The sequence below is a fragment of the Sus scrofa genome, chromosome 9, assembly GCF_000003025.6.
Source record: "Sus scrofa isolate TJ Tabasco breed Duroc chromosome 9, Sscrofa11.1, whole genome shotgun sequence".
Taxonomy (NCBI): domain Eukaryota; kingdom Metazoa; phylum Chordata; class Mammalia; order Artiodactyla; family Suidae; genus Sus; species Sus scrofa.
In genome coordinates, this window is record NC_010451.4 from 62,928,902 (window position 1) to 62,952,339 (window position 23,438).

At 44.8% G+C, this 23,438-nt stretch overlaps 1 long non-coding RNA gene across 7 annotated transcripts in view; it reads left to right on the forward strand.

Annotated features, from left to right (window-relative positions):
- LOC110255465 overlaps positions 4,022–23,438 on the forward strand; it is a 92,997-nt gene continuing 73,580 nt past the window's right edge. For 4 of the 7 annotated variants that reach the window (XR_002335759.1, XR_002335761.1, XR_002335762.1 and 1 more), the window contains exon 1: positions 4,022–4,868. This is a non-coding gene — a long non-coding RNA (uncharacterized LOC110255465). The remainder of the gene's footprint in view (positions 4,869–23,438) is intronic. The other 3 variants (XR_002335763.1, XR_002335764.1, XR_002335760.1) reach the window with 3 other exon arrangements.

Consider the following 23,438-nt stretch of genomic DNA (forward strand, 5'->3'; position numbering starts at 1 on the left):
AATTGTTGGGCCATGGGCAACACCCAAACGACCCCCTAATCTGTCTCCATGGGGAAGGACCAGAGTCCAACAAAGATCTCCAGGCCTACATGGCAGTTCTGCATAATATTTACTATTTCTCCTATGAAGGGAAACTTCCCATTCTTAGGAAAGTTCTTTATGCATGGTTCAATTGTTTTCAACCTATTTAACAAGGACTTAGGTTTATAAGTAAATAATGGCCCATACTTGGGTGGAAGCTCAGGAATTTGAGAAAGTTCCCATATTATGAGCCAAGAATGACTCACAACACACATAAGCATCAGACAGAAAAGAAGCACAAGAATAGAAGAGGAAATCATATTTCAGAAATTTTTACTGAACAGGATCAGCTGGGGGATTCTTCGAAACTGCTTTGCAGCTTCAGTTTCTTCAGCCTCTGCTGTAGCTTTGCTTACAGTTAGGCCTCACACAGGATTATTCTTCTTAGCTACTTTGTGGCTCCCAGCACTTAGGCAGGGTATTCTTGAGTGAGTGAAATATTGTTTTGAAAAAGAAAGCCTGAAGTTTATTTTTTAAGACATGTGGCAGTTCTCAAAGAACATGAAGGATCTAGTCAGCTTAAGATCTGTGTTTCCACTTGGACTGAGAGGTAGAAATCTTGCTTCCAGAAAGTACTTCTTCTGGAAGGACCTTCCTACCCAAGGCTCAAGAGGGCAGGGTTTCTTTTAGAATTTTTAATTCCTAATATAAGCATATTCTTGTTATATGCTATCCTCAATGAGTGAGGGGATGTAGGAAAGGGGTGAGGGGTGTTGAGAAGGGGTGAGAGGAGGTGAGTAGGAGTGAGGGGAGGTAAGGAGTGAGACTAGGTAAGAAGAGGTGAGCAGAGGTGAGTAGGTGTGAGGGGAGGTGAGGAGGGGTGAGAGATGAGAAGGGGTGAGGGGTGGTGAGTAGGTGGTGAGGGGAGGGGTTGGGAATGAAGGGAGTGAGTAACGTGAGGGGAGGTGGGGGGCAGCATGCCTATAGGAGGAAAGCATAGGGCAAAGGCAGAGCCCATGTAACTTCCCTTGGTTTCAGTGGTGGGGAGGGCTAGGCTAAGCAGGTTGGGGCTCCTGACTTCTTTCCCTTTGACTCAGGAGAGGGGTCTGCCATGTGGGACCACCCAGCCAGCTGGTGGCTTGAGAAGGAAGGGGAGCTCACAGGTAGGGGTCTCATGATTAGGCTTCTGGGTTGGGTAGAGGGGCTTTGTTTCTTTCTTCATGAGGAGGAGGGGGAGGAAGTATGGAGAAAGTGAAAAGGAAGTGGAGGATGGGGCGGAGCAGACCAAGAGAGGTGGAAAGAGAGCTGGAGGTGAATCCAGGAGGTGCAGGAGGGGTACAGGGATTGTCCTGTTTGCAGACAGGCTTCGGCCGGGCCTGGCTCCACTCCGGCCATGGAGAGTCAGGATGAAGGAATCACAAGACTCCAGGCATCAATGAATGCCTTTGAGAACTGGCCCAGAATTCTCCTCCCCACTCACATTCCAGCTGAGAGTTGTGGGACAGATGTGGGCCAGAGCCACTAGTAGGGAAGGTCATCATTCAACCCAGCATCCCTTTCTGGAATCAGCCTAGGCCTGGTGGCAGGCCAGGTGGCACAGCCCATCAGAGGGCAGAGGATTAGCCCAGAGCCTTCTGCTGTTACCACCACGGGACCATAGCTTGCTCACTGCCACCTCTCCCATCTGGCCAGCAGGTGAACTCAGGTGCCCAGAAAAAGCCCAGCTTAGCTTCTTAGGGGTGGAGGAGCTGGCCAGCCTTTCCACTGCTCTGACCCTAGGACCTGTCCCAGGGGGCTTCCCTGGAGCCCAGCTTTTGTCCAATGTCTAGCAGCTCCCTGGAGTCAACTGGCATCTGGCTGGGAGGGACCATAACAGTGCCAGGCTCTGGGGAAGCTTTCTCCTCTGCTTGGCTCCTCCCCACATGTGGGCAGTAAGAGAAACCTGGACCTGCCCTGCATTCTTCCTGGTGGGGATGTTGAGCAGAAGAAATTGAGATTTCAAGGAGAACCTGGGCCAGGCAGTGATCTTACCAGAACTTCTACTCAGAGACACCTACCCACCCCCCCAGTAGCGACCACTACCTCTCATAGGATGACTTGGAGGGGTCAGCTAAAGGCTAGGCTGCCAATGGGATCTGTGCTTACAGTGGAAGTGTGTCTGTGTCTAGAGAGAGCAGGGAGGAGATGGAAAGTGATGGAGATAGTGTCCTCTTTCTTAGACGTGGGGGGCGGGGTTGGCATCAAGAAGCCACCCACACAATCAATAGCATCGGAGAACCAAACATGTACAGCAGCATCATATCATATCAGTGGAACCTGCTGGTCTCAAAAAGGAAAAATCCCCTCTCCTTCGGTGCCCCATGAACCGCTGGTGTGCAAAAAGAAAATTAGCTTATATTTTGGCTTCTGATCTTCCCAGATTCCAGATCCCAGCAACTTTCCCCATCTTTATCAGTTGAAACTTTCCCAACATACAGAATATTTGCAAACAGCACAAGATTTACCTCGTGTTAGCATTCCCATTCCCATACTTGGGGTTTCTACCTAATGACTTGTCTCTCACAGAGACTTCTCTTACCTGTCTCTTACTTAAACCCTGTAGGTTCAAGTTTCTGATGCACACACTTCACCTTTAAGGACTTCAGTGCATCTCATGAGCAGAACACTGAGAGGTGGGGAGTGGGGGGGTGGGGGGGGTGGGGGGTGGGCAGGCTTCTCCAACAGCTGAGGCTGACAGGCTGCTTCCTCTCCTAAGCAGCCTCCCTCAGGTCCCCCAGGAGCAGGCAGGTCCCACCACCTACCCAGAATTTCTACCTACTCAAGCCTCTCCCTGGGAACACAGTCCTAGCCAGAACAGCCCCTGGCCTCCAGGAGTCCTGGAAGTGGGGGCTGGGGTGGGCACTGGCTCTGGCCCTGGGGCCCCAGCCTTCTTGAAGATTCTACACTGATAAGCCCAAAAGCCATGAGAACATTCTGCTGACTATCCTCCTATCCCTTGGCAGAATCCCCTGCATTCACGTCAAAAAAAAAAAAAAAAAAAAAAAAAAAAAAGGCCTGCAAGATCCCACTCAGGCTTCATTCTTCCTATTTGAAGGATTCTTATTATTTGACTGATTGCCTCCCTTATTCATTCTTTTATTAAATCTCATGCTTGAGGCAGCAGAGGAGAGAAAGGAGCTTGTATCTTGCAGCTGCCCTAAAGGAAGTACAGGGATTTCCCTCCTGTGTGCCCTGAAATATTAGGCCCCAAACACAACTTTTTTTTTTTTTTTTAAATCTAAGTGCTTTTAAAGACTTCTTTGAAATGTGGGACAATTATGCAAGCAGGAAAAAAAAAAGCATCCAGAACAAATATTGAACTTTGGTATGTTGAAGTCACTGGAGCATGCAAATCTCTCAGGCATGTCCTATAAAATTAACTTAAAACATCTTGGAGAGATATGGTTTGGGGTTTTGTATAATAGAAGGCTCTATTCTGGAAGCACGTCATTCCATATCACAGCCTGGATGCTAGTGTTTGCCACCACCACTCCCACCTCCCTTTAGACTGCAGATCTTGAAGGCAGAAAGCACTCTCCCTTTGCAGAATATTGGAAAAGCCAGAACTCAGAAACCTCCCAACCTCCCAATCAGGTACTCAGGTACTCAGAGAGAGGCTACTCCTACAGGTGTAGTGGCCAATGATCTTGAGAAAAGTTATTATCTGATTGCTCCTGCCCCAGGCTGGGAGGGGTAAAGCCAGCATTCCAGCTTGAGGTTGGGGGCCAGGCCTCAGCACAACTCCCTTGGGTTTTTGACAAACCCACTGATCCTGGAGTTACAGGATAATAGGATTTGCAGGCATCTTGGGTGGGTGGGGGGGGGGTGCTTTTTTCGATTCTAGGATTCACTTGAGCAGTTGGTTTCAAACCCACTAAATCTTTTCCCCTCCAGGAGGGGCCCTAGCCAAGTCACGGATCTGCACAGAGGCGCCCAGGTTCAAGGTGGCCCAACAGGCAGACGGCAGCGCTTCGCCCAGGCAGAATTGTCATCTGCTCTGCAAACTTTGAGATATGCAATACAGTCTCTGTTTCTGAATCCTATTAGCACAAACCACTCTGGGGCAGGAGTCCAGGGGCACGGGGAAGGAACAAAATTAAGGGACTTTCTGGTCCTCTGGGTTTCATCAATTGGGGGAGGGTGCAGCTCAGAGCAGGGTGGGCCTAGGCGGCCAGGGCGCCTACCTACCCCCAGTTACTACATCAGACCCTGCACATCCCACCGAGGGCGGGAGCCTGCGGGGGAGGGGGTGCCAGGTGGGGCGGGTCCATAGACCCTCGCAGGCCGGAGGGCGCATGCGCACCTTTTGGCGGGAAGAAGACCCCTCCCCCATCCTTGCCGTCCCAACTGCCTGCCTTGGCGAAGGGGAGGGACAGCCAAGCCACTCCCGCCAGAAACCCTGAGCCCAGCTGCAGTACGGGGCGGGGCATGGCGTCCCCACATTCCACGGGAACACCTGAGTGGCACCCGCGGTGGCGGCTTCCGCCCTCCGACTGGGCTGGGTGCGGTGCTGCTCGGGCCCAGCTGCCGAGTCAGGTGCGTCCAGATGGCATTCCTTACCCTGGTGTTCCAACCCACCCTGACTCGCCGAGCTGCCACCGGAGCCAGGAAAGATGGGCTGGGGGGCGCGGGGTGCTGCGGGTGCAGGGAGGGGGTGGCGAGCGCACCGTCCACAGAGAAGGACGTCCTGCGCCCCGCCCCCCGCACTCTTAGACCCTGCTCAGTGGCCGAGCTTTAAGTGCTGGACTCTACCCTGATCGCTGGCTGCTTGTGGAGTGCCCTTGAATTCCAGGAGCACTAGCTATCTGGTAAGGGCAGTCCTGGACACGTAGAGGCTGAGGATGGGGGTTGGGGAAAGGGTTCTCAGGGTCTGGGGCGGGGGGGTCGCTTCTCGGTAGAGACACCCTTCCCCCACCCCAGCTCCCAGTCTTCCTTCTGGAGTAGGGGCCCATTTAAATGCTTTGGAGGCAGCGTGGGAGCAGAGCGCAAGAGTACATCCTTTGTCCCCCACCACCACTACCCCCACCCCTGCGCTTGAACCCCCCCTCCTCACTTCTAGTGCCTCCCCTTGGGGCAAGGAAGATGGAACTACCTCCGCTCTCTGCCACAGGGGGTCTCCTAGCCCTAGGTCACCACCTCGCTGGCCTGGGTACTTGGACTTGCAGGTCCCGCCATGGAACTCACATGGGGCCTTCAGGGGGCACGCGGGGCGCTGGGGACCTGCGCGGGGTTGCAAGGTTCCCAGAGACTCTGCGTAGACTGCTGGTGTCCAGAACCCCCATTCAGGTGCGTGGGGCTGGAGTAGCGGGCTCCATGAGGCCGGAGCGGTGCACCTGGGCGCGGACCCAGGCTTCAACCCCCTGTCACCGGTCCAACCCCCAGGTCCCCAGGGTCAAGTAGTACCCCTCCCACCACCAGGCGCCAGGTCTCTGCCTTACGTGCACTCCAGCTGGGGTGGGGGCTGCTGGTTCTGGTGAACCGTCCCCTTCGCCCCAGTTGCTGCTTCTCGTGAATTATGCAGGAAGCTGGCACCCGCGAGCTCCTCAAGTTTCCTTGGCAAATTCCCTCCGCATCCCTCCTCCCAGCTGACAGGCAGCTCTGCAGGGAGGCATCTTATTAGGATTTTTGGGTAGGGGTGAACTTAGAGATAACTACTGCCGCCTGAGCTGGGGCCGCCGGAACCTGCAAGCATGAGCGACCCCAGAGGAGGGCATCGTAGCCAGGGTTGAGAGGGTGCAGGGATAGGGGTGGCTGGGGCTCAGAGGGTGAGGGCTAGCGGCGGGCCGCCTTCAGGTGAGTCTGTGCCCTCACTCTCTGCGGGGGATGGGAGGGCTGGTGTTCAGGCGAGGTCGGGTTTCTGTGGGGCTGAGGGTGCCCAAAGGGGGCAGGGCCGATTCTTGTGACTGCGGGCTTTCTGGAGAAGCTTTAAAGCGACCCTGGGTGGGTGGATCTGAGATGTTTGTGCCCCACAAGTAGGGGCTCTAGGTCGCAGTACTCCAGGCCCTGGGGACCTGCAGCTGTTGGCATGTCCTGGGATTCCTCAGAGGCCTTACCAAAATAAAGTGGTTTCTGGTTGTAAGTTTGAGGTAGTAAATTAGATGGTTTCATGACATCTTTTTGTTTGAAATCCAGGTTTGTATCTTAATGAAGTCAACTGCTAGTTAAATTAAGCTCCAAGCAGCAGAGTGGTCTATTTTCCAAAGTCCTCTGTGGAGGGATGGTGGCTTGATCCCTACCTGGGACTTGCCCCTGGGCTTTGCTCACCTGGATGCCATGAAGAGTCCCTGGGCACTCTGGCTTCACCCTTCATCCAAGTGCCCTGAGGTCGTATTAAATAATAATGAGTGACCCCCTATTCCCTGCCTGACATCTGAGGGTTTGGGGATGTTCACAGATACCCCTGGAGGTGGCTGCTTTCAGAGACCTGAGTTTTTAAACCATTTGTCAGGGACACGGGGGCTGGGTTTGATAAAGGGATGGAACCTCTGTTTGCCTGGAGCTTTGTGACCAAGGAGGGGGTTCAGCAGTGGTTAAGGGGGGAAGGTCGATGTGGCAGCCCTGAGTGGGATTAATGAATGGTCGTGTGGATTTTTGCCCAGGAGGAAGTCACAGTATCCTTAGGGAGACAAGTGGGAGGCCCTTCTCTTAGTAGGAATTAGGCTACTTGCAAAGTGGCTGGATGTAGAACTCTGTGGGATGCAACGTTCTAAAGGAAGCAGTTTCTATTATTATGCTGAGGAATTTCTTTTACCAGAGGAAAGAATTGGATGGGAAACTGGTGCTTCATTGGGCCCCTAATAAAGGCTTAAATTTTTCAAGTATCTTAAGGAGAACTTTATGAAGAAAGTGATTTTGCCTATAAAGGTGGTTCCCAGTAGGCACTGTTGACAGCACTTGACTGCTTTGAACAAATTAGATCCCTTTGCGGGGTGGGGGTGGGGAGGGAGTATTTCTACCTCCTGGCTCCAAGTACCATTTACATTCAGGTGAATTTCTCAAAGGTTTTCATTCATTCATTTTTATTCTTATTTTTGAAGTGCTTGGGGTTGTGGGCAAGGCCCGTGGCATCTAGGGGTTGCCATGTGCAGGTGGTTTGGTCTAAGCCTCTGGAGGCTTCTATCGGGGAGAAGCCTGGACCTATGGTCCTGCTGGGGTCAGATGTGAGGAATGCCACCAGGAGGAAGATGCAGGGCTTCCATGGTAGCACTGTATTTTATAGTTCAGTTCTTTGGTGATGGGGAAAAGGATGGAAGAGAGAGCTTGAAACTAAGACAGACATGACAGGTTAACCAATGTGCAGAAAAACACTGGCCACAACTTATTTTTACAGAAAGATAACGCTTTGCCTCCTGTGCTTTATTTCCAAATATGCCATATTTGGAATATCCCATTTAGAGGCCTAAATGATAGAGTTCTGGTGTTCTGTCACCCTGGGGGAATTAAGGGGGTTTACAAAAGCGGGGCTCGGTTTGGGAGCTGCCAAGGGGTTGTGTTCCTCTGCCCCCAAGGGAATTGTGGGGGTGAGTTCAATTTGGCCTCCAGCCCCTGACCCCTGAAATCACATCTCCAGGATTCCAGCTCCTGCTTTGTAAACTTCAAGTCCAGGTTGACCACAAGCTGTTGGACCTCGAGTCCTTATGATGTCCTTAGGATGGGGTTGGGGGTGGGGTGGACATGGCTGGAAACCTCAGTAGAGAAGTACATTTACAACATTTTCTGGGGCCTCAGTTCTCAGTCCCAGGGAGGCGTCTTTGAGATCTTCCATCATCCAAGTGACCCTGGGCAAATTTATTGACCCTCCGCTTTGACTGAGGGGGTAATTTGTGGAAGCCTGGGGAAGGAAGCACCCCAAACAAAGGCCACAAAGGCTGGTCTTTTTCATCTCCAGAGCCCCCAGTCCTCATCTAGGGCTGATTGGGTGAAGGGCTGGGAGCCAGGCCAGGTGACTCTTGTGATCTGGATGTGATACCTGCCCACCCAAAGGAGGTGTCTGCCATCCATTTTGAGGTGACCTAGATTATATTGGGTTTTCTCTGCATGTTGTAAAAATAAACCCAGCAGATAATCATCTGAGGGTCAGAAGCTGCCATAGGAGCTGCCCTGGAAAGTTCCAGGCTAGAGGGGAGAAGAGAAGGGATGGGACCATTAGTGTACAGTGGGTTGGGGCTATTGGGTGCAGTAGGGCACAGAGAGGGTCCCCAACCCAGTCTGGGCAAGGAGGGAGATGGGGAATATAAAACACCTGGGTGAGGCCTGAGGCGTCTGATTGTGCCTTGGCCAGCATTACCCCAGGACCTGGTAGGAAGGGACTGGTTCCTGTTCCAAGTCTCTGAAAACTCCAGAAAGAGAGGTGCGATTGATGATTTTTCCACTTTATGGATCAGGAACCTGAAGGGCTGAGGAGTGAAGTCACTGACCTGAAGTCACAAAGCCAGTGAGCAGAGAGCTGAGATTGCTCCCAGGCTCTAGGAGAGCCCCGTCCTTAATCCACCACCCCTACCCCATGCATCTCCCAGCAGGAACTTTCATCTGCTTAGAATATTTTTCTTCTTACTATGGTATATGACAAAGAGCTATAGTCAGCAAGCAAAACAGAGAGTTTGTGATCTCACTTCTTGATGGGCTAAGGCTTTTTTTTTAAAGCAAATTTAAGAAATGCTTTGAAGAAGCTAATGTCATTGGGTCTGGTGGCTGTTCTGAGACAGGCCTTTGGGGAACAAGGATACTTCTAACCCAAGCCTTCCCACCACTCAAGTGCTTTCCAGTCTTAGAGGCTGGGAATGGTAAGCCCACCCCCAGTAATGGGGCAGATCCAGAACTCTCAGGGCTAGAGTGGGTGAGCTGGGTCAGGCTTGACAGATGTGCCTGGGAATGGGCCAACCAAGACTCCTGTCACTTCCTGGGAGGTTAAGAATAGAAGCTGCAGGGCTGCCAGGAGTTAGTGAGCAGTTGCAGTGAAGAACTGTCCTCTCCTCCGTGTGGCACTGTGATTGGCTGCCTGAAGCCTGTGCAGGGAGGGGCAGAACAGGGTTTGGAAATTGTCCTGGTGAAGTTGCCAGATTCTTCTTGACTCACAGGATTGAATGAGGCCACAAGCTCCCTGCTGCAGATTTCACATGATGGGACTCACAGGTGTGGGACTTCTCTCCCACTCGCTAGAAATTCTTTTTGAGGCACAAGAAGCAGGCCTGGGAGCTTCCCCTGTTAGGGGTTCTAGGAACACACTCTGAGGAGGATGGTTGGCCAGAGTTCTGAGCTGCTGTTTAAATTAAAAGGCCTCAGAGTTCCCATCATGGTGCAGTGGTTAATGAACATGATGAGTATCTGTGAGGATGTGGGTGCAATCCCTGGCATTGCTCAGTGGGCTGAGGATCCAGTATTACTGTGAGCTGTGGTGTAGGTGGCAGATGAGGCTCAGATCTGGCATTGCTGTGGCCATGGCGTAGGCCAGCAGCTAATGCTCCGATTTGACTCCTCCTCTGGGAACCTCCATATGCTGGGTGTGAGGTCCTAAAAAGACAAAAAAATAAATAAAAATAAAAGGCCTAATCTGAGAGTTCCCTGATGGCTCACTGGGTTAAGGATCTGGTGTCACTCCTGTGGTTCAGGTCACTGTTGTGGTACAGGTTTGATCCCTGGCTCTGGAATTCCCACATGCTTCGGGTGCACACGATAAATAAAAATAAAAGGCCTGGTTTGGAAGCCTCACCTGAAGGCACCCTCAGGTGAACAGTCATTGTACACCACAGTGGCCCTGCCTTGCCTGGGCAGGTTTCTTCCAAAAAATTTTTTTGTTGTTGTTGTGTTTTTGTTTTTTTGTTTGTCAACTCCCCAATTTTTTTTTTTTAAACCTGTCTGTCCTTTCACACATTTCCTGCAACATTTTTATATGACAAGTGCAAATACTCAGAAGGGCACTGAATTGCACCCTGAACTGCTTTATTTCCATCTCAGCTTCCTCCATTAACCATTTTCTTCCCATGCATTTTCAAGCCAACCGCTAACAATGTGCTTTATGGGTTTAAAGATTTGCCAAAGATGTAGATCCTGGTCTGTGAGGTAAATTTTGACATTTGAAAAGTAACTGTTCCCTAACTTTAACCGAACTCATGGTGTCCTAGACATCCACCTTCCTTGACAGGTCCCTAGAGGGCCTTTACAGGCTGCTCATTGTTTCCTTCATGGTTTGATACTTCCCTGAGGGGTTTTATCTTGATGTGATAGATTTTTATCCTCGTGTGTCTTTTATTAATCAATAAAGCATATTTCTCTGCAAGGAAAATGTACATAAATTGACTTTAAAAATTTCCTGTGACCTCAAGTTGCTAAGTATTTTTTTAAAAAATTCCCTTCTGGATTGAGAAAGCCCTGTGATTAAACACTATGAATGCATTATGGATTTTTAGAAATGGAAAGAGGAAAATGTTCCTGGAAATGTGTCTCTCAGTGATTGGGTGGTGGGTGTTTTTGGTGTTCGAGTTAAAACCTTAGTTTCCCCTTTGGTACGTGGAATTTCTTCCTCCAGGATGCAAAGGGGACTGGAAGGTCTTTAGTAGGTAAAAGATTAGGGAGGGGTAGCTGCTGGGAAAAGGGGACCCCAGGCCTTTCTGTGACTGAGGGATTTCAGGAAAGATAACCCCTTTATCCTGTGCCCCTTTGAAAGCATCCACCCATACCCGTTTGAAGCCCCCTGCAGGGGAGGAGAGATATGTAGGGGAGATTCAGCCCCACCTCCAAGATTCTGGCCGGTGATTCCCTCTGGGGTGCTGTGGTGACACCTAGGTGACATTAGTGACATGGATGCCAGCTGCATGCTCTGCATGACCAGGCCCTGTGGATGGGGTGCCTTCCCCAGAGCGTCCTCACTCAGGGTTCCTCCCAGGGCTGTGCAGAAAAATGAGAAATGGAGCCCATAATCCTGGCTTAGGTAGGGAGTAGCCCCTAGACAGGACCCTTTCCAGGGGACTCTGATGGACCCATGGTGTAGCTTGAGCCTGAGGAAGGACAGGCTGGAAGGCATCAGTAGTTCAAGAATTGACCTCTGTGTGTATTCAGATCCTGGAATTCGCAAAGCCAGCATACAGATTTCTCAGGCCAAGGATTGAACCCATGTCACAGTGACAACCCAAGCCACTGGCCTGTTCTTTCTTCCCCTCACCTTGAGGGTTCAGACACAGGCCAGCCCAGTGCCTGCACTTAGGCCTGACAGCTCCCTGCCACCAGCCCCTGGGATGTAGGTTCCTGGCAGGGGACATGTGAATTTATATCTACCAAGATGACTGCAGGATATTTGTGCAGCTGGCACTTGGAGAGTGTGTGTGTGTGGGGGGGCAAACAAACAGATTATTTTCTTGAACTTGGAGCCCGGATGAAGCTGGGGATGGGGTTCCTGAAGCCTGTTGAAATGAGCCTGGCATGTGGGGTTAATGATTCCCCAAACACGGGGTGAATCCCACATTCTCGGTTCCCCAGAGTTCCAAGCCTTCTCTGCTTTCCTGTCACCAAAAGCTAAATGGTGGTGGTGGGGGGGGGGGGGAGTGACAGCTGTGGACCCAGGAATTTTCCTTTGGCAACATTGTAAGGCAAGGAGGCTGTTTTCTGATACCAGGGAGGGTGTCCACATGCAGAAGGACTGGGACAGAGATGGGGTGGGAGGGCAGGGCAGCCAGTGGGAAGGCTAACCAGGAGAGAACTTTCCACACTTCTCCTTTCTAATCTGGGTGCTTCTACTTCATTATCTAATTGCCCTGGCTAGAATATCTTGTACAATTTTTTAAATCTTTTATTATTATTTTTTAAATATCTGCATGGCATATGGAAGTTCCCAGGCCAGGGATTGAATCCAAGCTGCGACTGACCTATACTACAGCTGCAGCAATGCCAGATCCATTAACCTAGTGCTCTGGGCTGGGGATCTAACCCTCACCTCCACAGTGACCTAAGTCACTGTAGTCACATTCTTAACCCACTGTGCCAACAGCTCAGTAGGAAGTCCATGTACAGTGTTGAATAGAAATGGTGAGAAAGAGCATCCATGTCTCGTTCCTGATATCTAGGGAAGCCTCCAGCCTTTCCCCATTAGGTGAGATGTTAGCTGTGGGTTTCTTATGGATACCTTTTATTAGGTTGAGGAAATTCACTCGTAATATTTGCTGACTGTTTTGTTTGTTTGGTTTTTGTTTTGTTTTGTTTTGGCCAAGCCCACAGCATGCAGGTTTCTCAGGCCAGGGATCAAACCCATGTTACAGTGGCAACTCGAGCCATAGCAGTGACAATGGTCATGTCCTTAACCTGCTGAGCCACCAGGGAACTCCTGTTGAGTCGTTTTTATTGTGAAATATCACTGGATTTTGTCAAATGCCTTTTCAGCTTCCACTGAGATGATCTGCTGCTTTTTGTCCTTTATTCTGTTAACTTGGTGTCCTACATTAAATTATTTTTCCATGTTAACCCAATTTTGCATTCTTGGGATAAATCGCACTTAGTCATGGTTTATAATCCTTTTTATGTGCTGCTGGATTATATTTTCTGGTATTTTGCTGTGTTTTTGTGTGTACGTGCATAAGAGTTACAGGTATGTAGTTTTCTTGGGATGGTGTTGCAGTAATATGGGCCTCATGAAATTAATGGGTAGTATTCTCTTCTATTTTTTGGAAAAGTTTGTGATGAATTAATATTAATTCTTTTTTTTTTTTTTTTTTGGTCTTTTTGCCTTTTCTAGGGCCACTCCCGCGGCATATGGAGGTTCCCAGGCTAGGGGTCTAATTGGAGCTGTAGCCACTGGTCTATGCCACAGCCACAGCAACGCGGGGTCTGATTCACGTCTGCAAACTACACCACTGCTCATGGCAACGCCAGATCCTTAACCCACTGAGCAAGGTCAGGGATCGAACCCGAAACCTCATGGTTCCTAGTCCCATTCGTTAACCACTGCGCCATGACGGGAACTCCAATTCTTTTTTAAATTGAATTCATTTACAATGCCCTGTTGGTTGCAGGTGTACAACAAAGTGATACACATATCATATGCTTTTCCATTATGGTTTATTACAGTATATTGATAGTTCCCTGTGCTATACAGTAGGACTTTGTTGTTTATTCATCCTTTATACAATAATTTGCATCTACTAACACCAAACTCCCATTTCCTCCCATGCCCTTCCCCCTTGCCCCTGGCAACCACAAGTTTGTTCTCTATGTCTGTAAGTCTGTTTCTGTATAAAAGCTCAGATTCAGCATTGCAGTGGCTGTGGTGTAGGTCTGCAGCTGCAGCTCCCATTTGACCCCTGGCCTGGGAACTTTTTTTCTTTCTTTTTTTAAGGCAGGCGTGGACTTAAAAAAAAAAAAAAAAAAGATTAAAGAGAGACAGAATTTCCTTCTTCTTTGTTTTTTTTGTTTTGTTTTGTTTTGTTTCTTTTTTCTTTTGGGGGCTGCACCCATGTCATATGGAGATTCCCAGGCTAGGAGTTGAATTGGAGCTACAGCTGCCGGCTGATACTATGGCCACAACAACATCAGATCCTAGCTGCATCTGCAACCTACACCACAGCTCGTGGCAATACCCAATCCTTAACCCACTGAGCAAGGCCAGGGATCAAACCTGCAACCTCATAGTTTCTAGTTGGATTAATTTCTGCTGCTCAATGATGGGAACTCCAAGGCTTTTTAAGGCTGAATAATCTTCCCATTATACATGGATGGATCATATTGGTTTATCTGTTGCTTCTACATTTTGGCTGTTGTGACTAGTGCTGCCAAGAATGTGGGTATTCAGTCCCCTCCTGTCAGAAAGCACTTTTCTGGGCATGTTTGAAGTAAGTTTGGGTAAGATAGATTTATTTATTTATTTATGTTAAAGTAGGTATTAAGGTAGAGTTGATTTATAATGTCGTGCCAATTTTTGCTGTATAGAAAAGTGGCTCAGTTATATATATGTGTGTGTGTGTGTGTATAATATATATTGTTTTTTATACTCTTTTCTATAATTGTCTATCCCAGGAAATTGGATATAGTTCCTGTACTATCTAGTAGGACCTTGTTGTATGTCCATTGTAAATGTAATAGTTTTTATCTGTTCACCCCTGACTCACTGTCCATCCCTCCCCCAGCTCCTTCTTTGGCAACCACAAATCTGCTCTCTATGTCTGTGAGTGTGTTTCTGTTTCTGTTCTGTAGATAGGTTCATTTGTGTCATATTTTAGATTCCCCATAGAAGTGGTATCATATGTTACATGTCTTTCTCTTTCTGACTTACTTCACTGAGTATGAGAATCTCTAGTTGCATCCATGTTGCTGCAAATGGCATTATTTTGTTCTTTTTTATGGCTGAGTAGTATTCTAGAAAGCGCATTTTAAAGCAGTGACTAGCCCAAGGCCCATCTGGTCTTGGGATTCCAAAGTCAAGATTGTCCTGCCCACCTGCCTCACCCAGGCTTCTTTTCTACAGAAAGAGGCCCACCTGTCTTCTTTCATATCTCCACAAATCAGGGGTGATCCCATATGTTTGAGACAGGATTCCTTCCATGCCTATTGACCCCACCCTCCAAGGAGGAAAGGCACTTTTGCTGGGTACCCTGGATCTCCCCTTTGTGGGTTTGGTCCAGGTCCAGGGCAGGACTGAGGAAGGTGCTGGGCCAGAGAGAATCATGGGGGAGGGGACACCTCCTGCAAGATGTGGATCATTAATGAACCAGTGTTATGTTTCAGGATTTCTGTTTTAAGTCATCCCTCACTTCAGTTTCATGAGACAGTCTCCTGTACTATCTTCTAATCATTTTTTAAATTAATTACTTAATTTTGCTATTATTTTTTTGGCTGTGCCCACTGCATGCAAATGTTCCTGGGCTAGGAGTCTAATCCAAACCACAGCAATGACCAGAGCCATAGCAGTGTCAATTCCAGATCACTAGGCCACTAGGGAACTCCCCTCTTCTAACAATGTTAATATTTTGCTTTTCATTCTTTTTTTCTTTTTTATTACCCATTAGGATTTAGCCCTTGTGTCTAGAACTTGGCAGGGATCTGATCTGTCTCTTGGCACAGGGGGACCTTTCCTGCCACTGCTGGCTTTGCCCTTCTATCATGGCTCCAGTCCCCAAGCTCATTTGGGGATTGGTTTTCCATGATCTGGCTCTAAGTGCATGATGTGTGCTTATAGTTCCTCTAAAAGAAGCTTTGATACTTAGCAGTATGGTTTCCTTTGGACTACAAACAGCATATTGCAGATTATTCCATTATGTGTTTGAGAAAAAGGAACCCAGCTCAGAGCTCCCTGCCAGCACATTGCAGAGCAGAGCAGGCTCAGCTATGCCAGACACTGTGTCTCAGCCTGGCCAGGGTGAGGCCAAAGCATCTTATCTTCAGTGTCTGGACAGGTGGTTCCCCAACAAGGGACCCAGGCCTGCACCAAGCACTTTTGTCAGTTCAGTATGGTGGTACCAGCCACGTGTGACTGTCGAGCCCTTGAAATGTGGCTAGTGCTACAAGTTTAAACAGCAATATTTTGCAGGTACTGGGTTCCATAAAATATATTATCAATATTAATTTCAGCTGTTGCTTTTTTTCTTTTCTTTTTTGAAATGTGGTGGCTAAGAAACTTAAAATTACATTTGTGTCTTGAATTCTTTTGCTCTCAGCACAGGTTGGTAGCATGCCTTACGAAGGGTAGGGATCGGCCTCCTTATTTCATGCTTCTTGACCCCCACCCCAGTCCCTCCTGCTCCTACCTCATCACCCCACCCTCTTGTTCTCAGATAGAGCCCTGTCTTTCAGATGTGTTTCCTGGGCTTAGCAACCAAGGCTCTTCCCTGGTGGGACAGGGAGACAGGTTAAAACCTCTGTCATCTCAGCTTCCTGCCCCCAGTGTGAGGCTCAAATCACCTCTCCCAGAGACTGGGCTTGCAGGGGACCCCAGAGCTGATTTAGGATTCATCAGGGTTCTGGGATGTTGGTGCTGGGAGCCCCAGGTCCAGCCTTTGGGAGGAGGATGTGGGGTCTCAGGAAGGAGAAGGAACCTGGCCAGGACCCCAAACCCCAAGACCAGTGTGGGTCAGTGTAGACCAAGCCCAGTGAAATAGCCTCTGGTGGTCCACTTTTCTAAAGAGCTGGATTCTTACCAAAAGTGCCCAGGAAGAGTATTATTGTTACTATTGAATAGTACTGCCCCCAGACATACAGTTTTCTGGTCCCAGCTGGCCTGTCCACACAGTCCTGAGGCCGTCAGGGTGTATAGTCACCTGAAACACCTGGCAGGTTCTTCAGCAAAATGTAACTTGTGCTTGGTGGTGGGGGTCAGTGGCCCATGGAGGGGTCAGTGCTTTTCCAAAAAATAGGAAACACCTCCAAGCTAACCGACCAGCCTGATCCATGATGCTCTGCATTCTGAGGCAAAATGATTTCTTTAGCAGGTCTAGTTACTGAATTACATCATAATAAATACTCTTTTTTTTTTTTTTTTTTCTGCATCTGTGGCATGCCAAAGTTCGTGGGTCAGGGATTTAACCCATGTAATAGCACTGACAATGCTGGATCCTTAAACAGCTGAGCCACCAGGGAACTCCCAAAGACTCTTTTAAAAAAAATTTATTGAAGTATAGTTAACTTACAATGTTGTGTTCATTTCAGGTGTACAGCAGAGTGACTCAGTTTTATATATACACAACCCTCTTCTTTTTCAGATTCTTTTCCCATATAGGTTATTACAGAGTATTGAGTAGATTTCTCTGTGCTGTACACTAACTAGATCCTTGTTATGTATCTGTTTTGTATATAGTAGTATACATGTTAATCAATATTCCTGTTCAACATTTTCTATTAATAATGTCATCACATAAAATAAGAAAAATAAAATAATAATTACCTATACCTGTGGTAGTTTACTGAGTTATTATTATTATTTGCATTTTATCTACAAACTTTTTCAGAGTTTCATTTCCTACCTGTACCAGGCACTTTCATGCCTGTGATCTCGTTAAATCTTCAGAGTCCATCTTTGAGGGGGAAGTATGTTTATGGCCATTATACAGAAGGAGAAACTGAGGCCCAGAGAGCCACATTGACTGGGGTTTTGAGCTCAGCATGTGCGTTTGTGCCTTGACCAGTCTGGTCTCAGAGCTGGGGGATGGGAAGACTCTGTCCAGCTTCCCTCTAGTACCTCTGTTCCACTTGGTGTGCCCTGTGGCCTCTGCTAACCACTTTTGTCCATGTTTTAAGTGGATTGTCTGGTTTTTTTACCCTAAGTTTTGACAGTAATTTATATTCTAAACACTAGTCCTTTGTTGGATGTGTGGTTTGCTGATATCTTCATGCAGTCCATAATTTGCATTTTTATCTTCTTAAAAGAGTTTTTCACAGAATGAAAGCTTAATTTTGATGAGGTCTTATTTTTTTTTTTTTAATTTTTCTTTGTGTGGACTGTGATTTTGGCATCAAGTCTAAGACCTTGTTTCCTAACCATAGATCCTGAAGATTTTCTCCTACGAGAATATTTTTTCCTAAAGTTTTATAGTTTTACATTTTACATTTAAGTCCATGAATAGTTTTGTGTTGATTTTTTAAAAGTGAAATAGGGTTGATTTACAATGTTGTGTTAGTTTCTGGTGTACAGCAAAGTGGTTCAGTTATAGATATATAGGTATTATATATATTTTTTATTTCTTTTTAATTATTATTATTTTTTAATAGTTATTTCCCCAATACAATTTTTTTCCTACTGTACAGCATGGTTACCCAGTTACACATACATATACAGATTCTATTTTTGCACATTTTCATGCTCCATCATAAGTAATTAGACATAGTTCCCAGTGCTACACAGCACTGGGATCTCAGTGCTAATCCATTCCAAAGGCAATAGTTTGCATCTGTTAACCCAAAGCTCCCCTAACCACCCCACTCCCTCCCCCTTGGCAACCACAAGTCTTCTGCAAAGCCATGATTTTCATTTCTGTACAAAGGTTCATTTGTGCCTTATAGATTCCAGGTATAAGTGATATCATATGGTATTTGTCTTTCTCTTTCTGACTTAATTCACTCAGGATGAGAGTCTCTAGTTCCATCCATATTGCTACAAATGGCATTATGTTGTTCTTTTTTATGGCTGAGTAGTATTCCATTTTGTATATATATATACCACATCTTCCTAATCCAATCATCTGTTATTGGACATTTGGGTTGTTTCCATGTCTTGGCTATTGTGAATAGAGCTGCAATGAGCATGCAGGTGCATGTGTCCTTTTTAAGGAAAGTTTTATCTGTATGTATGCCCAAGAGTGGGATTGCAGGGTCATATGATAGTTCTATGTATAGATTTCTAAGGTATCTCCATACTGACCTCCATAGTGGTTGTACCAGCTTACATTCCCACCAACAGTGCAGGAGGGTTCCCTTTTCTCCACACCCTCTCTAGCATTTGTTATTTGTGGACTTATTAATGATGGCCATTCTGACTGGCATGAAGTGGTATCTCATGGTAGTTTTGATTCGCATTTATCTAATCAGTGATGTTGAGCATTTTTTTCATGTGCTTGTTGGCCATCTGTACATCTTCCTTGGAAAAATGTCTATTCAGTTCTTTTGCCCATTTTTCCATTGGGTTGTTGGTTTTTTTGCTGTTGAGTTGTATAAGTTGCTTGTATATTCTAGAGATTAAGCCCTTGTCTCTTGCATCATTTGAAACTATTTTCTCCCATTCTGTAAGTTGTCTTTTGTTTTCTTTTGGGTTTCCTTTGCTGTGCAAAACTTGTCAGTTCGATTATGTCTCACTGGTTTATTTTTGCTCTTATTTCTGTTGCTTTAGGAGACTAACCTGAGAAAATATTCATAAGGTTGATGTCAGAAAATGTTTTGCCTATGTTGTCTTCCAGGAGTTTGATAGTGTCTTGCCTTATATTTAAGTCTTTCAGCCATTTTGAGTTTATTTTCATGTGTGGTGTGAGGGTGTGGTGTTCCAGTTTCACTGATTTGCATGCAGCTGTCCAGGTTTCCCAGCAATACTTGCTGAAAAGACTGTCTTTTTTCTCATTTTATGTTCTTGCCCACTTTGTCAAAGATTAATTGACCATAGGCATCTGGGTTTATTTCTGGGTTCTCTATTCTGTTCTATTGGTCTGTCTGTTTTGGAACTAGTACCACACTGTCTTGATGACTGTGGCTTTGTAATATTGCCTGAAGTCTGGGAGAGTGATGCCTCCAGTTTTTTTGTTTTTTGTTTTTTGTTTTTTGTTCTTCATGGTTCCATATAAATTTTTGGCTTGTTTGTTCTAGTTCTGTGAAAAATGTCATGGGTAATTTGATAGGGATTGCATTGCATCTGTAGATTGCTTTGGGTAGTATGGCCATTTTTACAATATTAATTTTTCTAACTCAGGAGCATGGAATATCTTTCCATTTATTTGAATCCTTTTTAATTTCCTTGATTAATGTTTTATAGTTCTCAGCATGTAAGTCCTTTGCCTCCTTGGTCAGGTGTATTCCCAGGTGTTTGATTTTTTGGGGTGCAATTTTAAAAGGTATTGTGTTTTTGTATTCGTTTTCTAATATTTCATTGTTAGTATACAGAAATGCGACAGATTTCTTTCTTTCTTTCTTTCCTTTTTTTTTTTTTTTGTATTTTGTCTTTTCTAAGGCTACTCCCATGGCATATGGAGGTTCTCAGGCTAGGGGTCTAATCAGAGTTGTAGCTGCCAGCTTACACCAGAGCCACAGCAACACGGGATCTGAGTCATATCTGCGACCTACACCACAGCTCATGGCAATGCCAGATCCTTGACCCACTGAGCAAGGCCAGGGATCAAATCTACAACCTCATGGTTCCTAGTTGGATTCATTAACCACTGCACCATGATGGGAACTCCAAGAAATGCGACAGATTTCTGAATGTTAATCTTATATCCTGCCACTTTGCTGAATTTGTTGATCAGTTCAAGTAGTTTTGGGATTGAGTTCTTATGGTTTTCTATATAAAGTGTCATGTCATCTTCATGAAGTGACGGTTTTACCTCTCCTCTTCCTATTTGGATGCCTTTTATTTCTATTGTTTGTCTGATTGCTGTGGCTAGGACTTCCAGTACTATGTTGAATAACAGTGGTGAAAGTGGACATCCTTGTCTTGTTCCAGATGTTAGTGTGAAGGCTTTCAGATTTTTCCATTGAATATTATATGTGCTGTGGGTTTGTCATAGGTGGCTTTGATTATGTTAAGGTATGTTCCCTCTATACCCACTTTGATAAGAGTTTTAATCATGAATGTATGTTGGGATTTGTCAAATGATTTTTCTGCATCTTTTGAGATGATCATATGGTTTTTTACTTTTGTTAATGTGGTGTATGACATTGATTGATTTGCTTATATGTTGAACCATCCTTGTGCACCTGAGATGAATCCCACCTGGTCATGGTGTATGATCTTTTTTACAGATGAATTCTACCAAACATACAAAGAGGAACCTATGCCCATCCTCCTTAAACTTTTTCAAAGTTTGAAGAAGAAACACTCCCAAAGACTCTATTCTATGATGTCACCATCACCCTAATTCCAAAACCCAACAAAGATATCACCAAAAAAGAAAACTATAGGCCAATATCTTTGATGAATATAGACGCAAAAAATTCTCAACAAAATTTTAGGCATCAGAATCCAACAACATATAAAAAAGATCATACACCATGACCAGGTGGGATATCTATTCTTTTTCAGATTATTTTCCATTTTGGTTATTATAGACTATTGAATTCAGTTCTCTGTGCTATACAGTAAATCCTTGTTGTTTATCTGTTTTAGTATTGTGTATATGTTAATCCCAAACTCCTAATTTATCCTAATTTTTTCCCTTTGGTAACCATAAGTTTGTTTTCTATAGCTGTTAGTCTCTTTCTGTTTTGTAAGTAAGTTAATTAGTGCCATATTTTAGATTCCACATGTAAGTGATATCATATGATATTTGTCTTTCTCTGACTTACTTCACTTAGTATGAAAATCTCTAGGTCCATCCATGTTGCTGCCAACAACATTATTTCACTCTCTTTTATGGCTGAGTAATATTTCATTATATATGTATCTTCCTTATCCATTTGCCTGTTGATGGACATTTAGGTTTCTTCTAAGTCTTAGCTATTATAAATAGTGCTGCCATGAACTTTGGAGTGCATGTATCTTTTTGGATTTGAGTTTTCATCTTTTCTGGCTATATGCTCAGGAGTGGAATTACTGGGTCATTGTGTAAGGCTCAGGTTGATGGCCATTATTTTAATCAGTGTCTAATCACTCCAGCACTCTTTGTTGAAGGAGCCATTCTTCATTGTTCCAAAATCAGTTGGGCATTTGTATGAGTCTATTTCTTGGCTTTCTGTTGAATTCTGTTGATCTGTGTCCCTATCCATCCACCAGAACCTTGATTACTGTACCTGTGTTAAGTCTGGAAATTGGATAGACTAAGTTCTCTCTAATGTTTTTCAAATTTGTTTTAGTTTTCTCTCTAGTTCCTTTGGCTTTCCTTATAAATTCCGGAATAATATTGTCTATATCTACAAAAGAAATCTTGCTGGAATTTCAGTTGGAATTGCCTTCCACCCCATGTCAATCTGGAAAGGATTGACATCATGATTGTGTTGAGTCTTCCAACGCATGTCTCTCCACTTTAGATGTTCTTCAATTTCTTTCACCAATGTATAGATTTCAGCACAGAGAATCTTTTACTTATTCCATTAGATTTGCACCTAAGTATTTCATTTTTTTGAGCAATTATAAGTGATATGAATTTTATATTTTATTGTTCGCATGTTCATTATTAGCGTATGGGAAAACAATTGACTTTTATACATTGATCTTATATCTTGTGAACTTGTTCAACTCATTTATTACTTCTAGGAGGTGCTTTGGAGGAGATACTTGGGATTATCTACCACCTTGTCATCTGTAAATGGGGAGTTTTATTTCTATCTTCCTGATCTGTCTGCTTTTTATTTTATTTTCTTGCCTTTTGTACAAGCTAGAATGTCTACTGCTATGTTGAATAAGAATGATGAGAGCAGACATCCTTGCCTTGTTTCTAATCACAAGAGGAAAGCATTTATTCTTTTCCTCTTTGAAATAATGTTAGCTGATGAGATGAAGTTTTGCAGATGCTCTTTATCAAGCTGAACAATTCCCCCCTTCCTATTTTTGGGAGAGTTTTTGAAATAGATGGATGATGAATTTTTGTCAATTTATTTTCTGCATTGTTTATTGCAACTGTGATTTTCCTTCTTTAGCCTATTCACATAGTGTATTATATTGATTGATTTTTTAAAAATATTGAACCAGCCTAGCATTCCAGAAATAAACCCTACTTGTCATAATGTATAATTATTTTCCTATATTGCTTAATTCTACTTGATAATATTTTGTTAAGCATTTTTTTTTACATCTCTATTTAGGAGGGATATTGGTATGTGCTTTTTTTTAATACTCTTTTTGTATAGTTTTAGCATCAGGATCATATTTGTTTCATAAAATGGATTGGATTATATTTTTTGGAAGAGACCATGTAGAAGTGATATTAATTCTGTAAATATTTCATAGAATTCTCTGGTGAAACCATTTGGGTTTGGAAATTTCTCCTTTTTTAGCAAAACTGTGAGTTTTAAAATTAGGAACTCAATTTTCTTAATAATCTCAAATCACCTGTTTCATATCAAGTGAGTTATAATTGTATTTCTTGAAGTATTGGTTTCTTTCATTTATGTTGTCTAATTTAAGTGTTTGGAACTGTCATTAGTACTGTTTTACTATCCTTTTGATGCATGCAGGATCTGTAATGATATCTTCCCTTACATTCTTGGTATTTGTTATTTGAGTTTTTTCTGTCTTTTGTGGGTCAGTTTTGCTAGAGTTTTGTCAATTTTATTGGCTCTTACAAAAAGCCAGCTTATTGTTTGATTTTGTCTATGTTTTTGGTAATTATTTATCTCCACTCTTATGATTTTTATTTGCTTCCTTCCTTCCAACCCTTTCTTGGGTTTTTTTTCTCTCTTCTTTTTCTGGCTTCTTGAGATGGGAACTTAGATTTTGATTTGAGATTGTTTTTTTTGTTTTGTTTTTCTAATGTATGAATTTAGTACTATAAATATCTGTCTCAGTGGTGCTTTGACTATGTCAAAGTTTAATGGATGTTATTTTTATTTTCATTCAATTACATGTATTTAAAAATATTTTTAGTTTCAAAGTATTTGAGATTTATGTTAGCTTTGGTTATGAATTTCTAGTAAGAGAATGCAGTACAACTTCTTTGTTGAGGCTTGTTTTATGCCCTGCATATGGTCTGCTTGGTATATATTACATGAAAACTTGAGAAGAATGTGTATTTTGCTGTTGGTTGATGGTACAGTTGAGTTCTTCCATA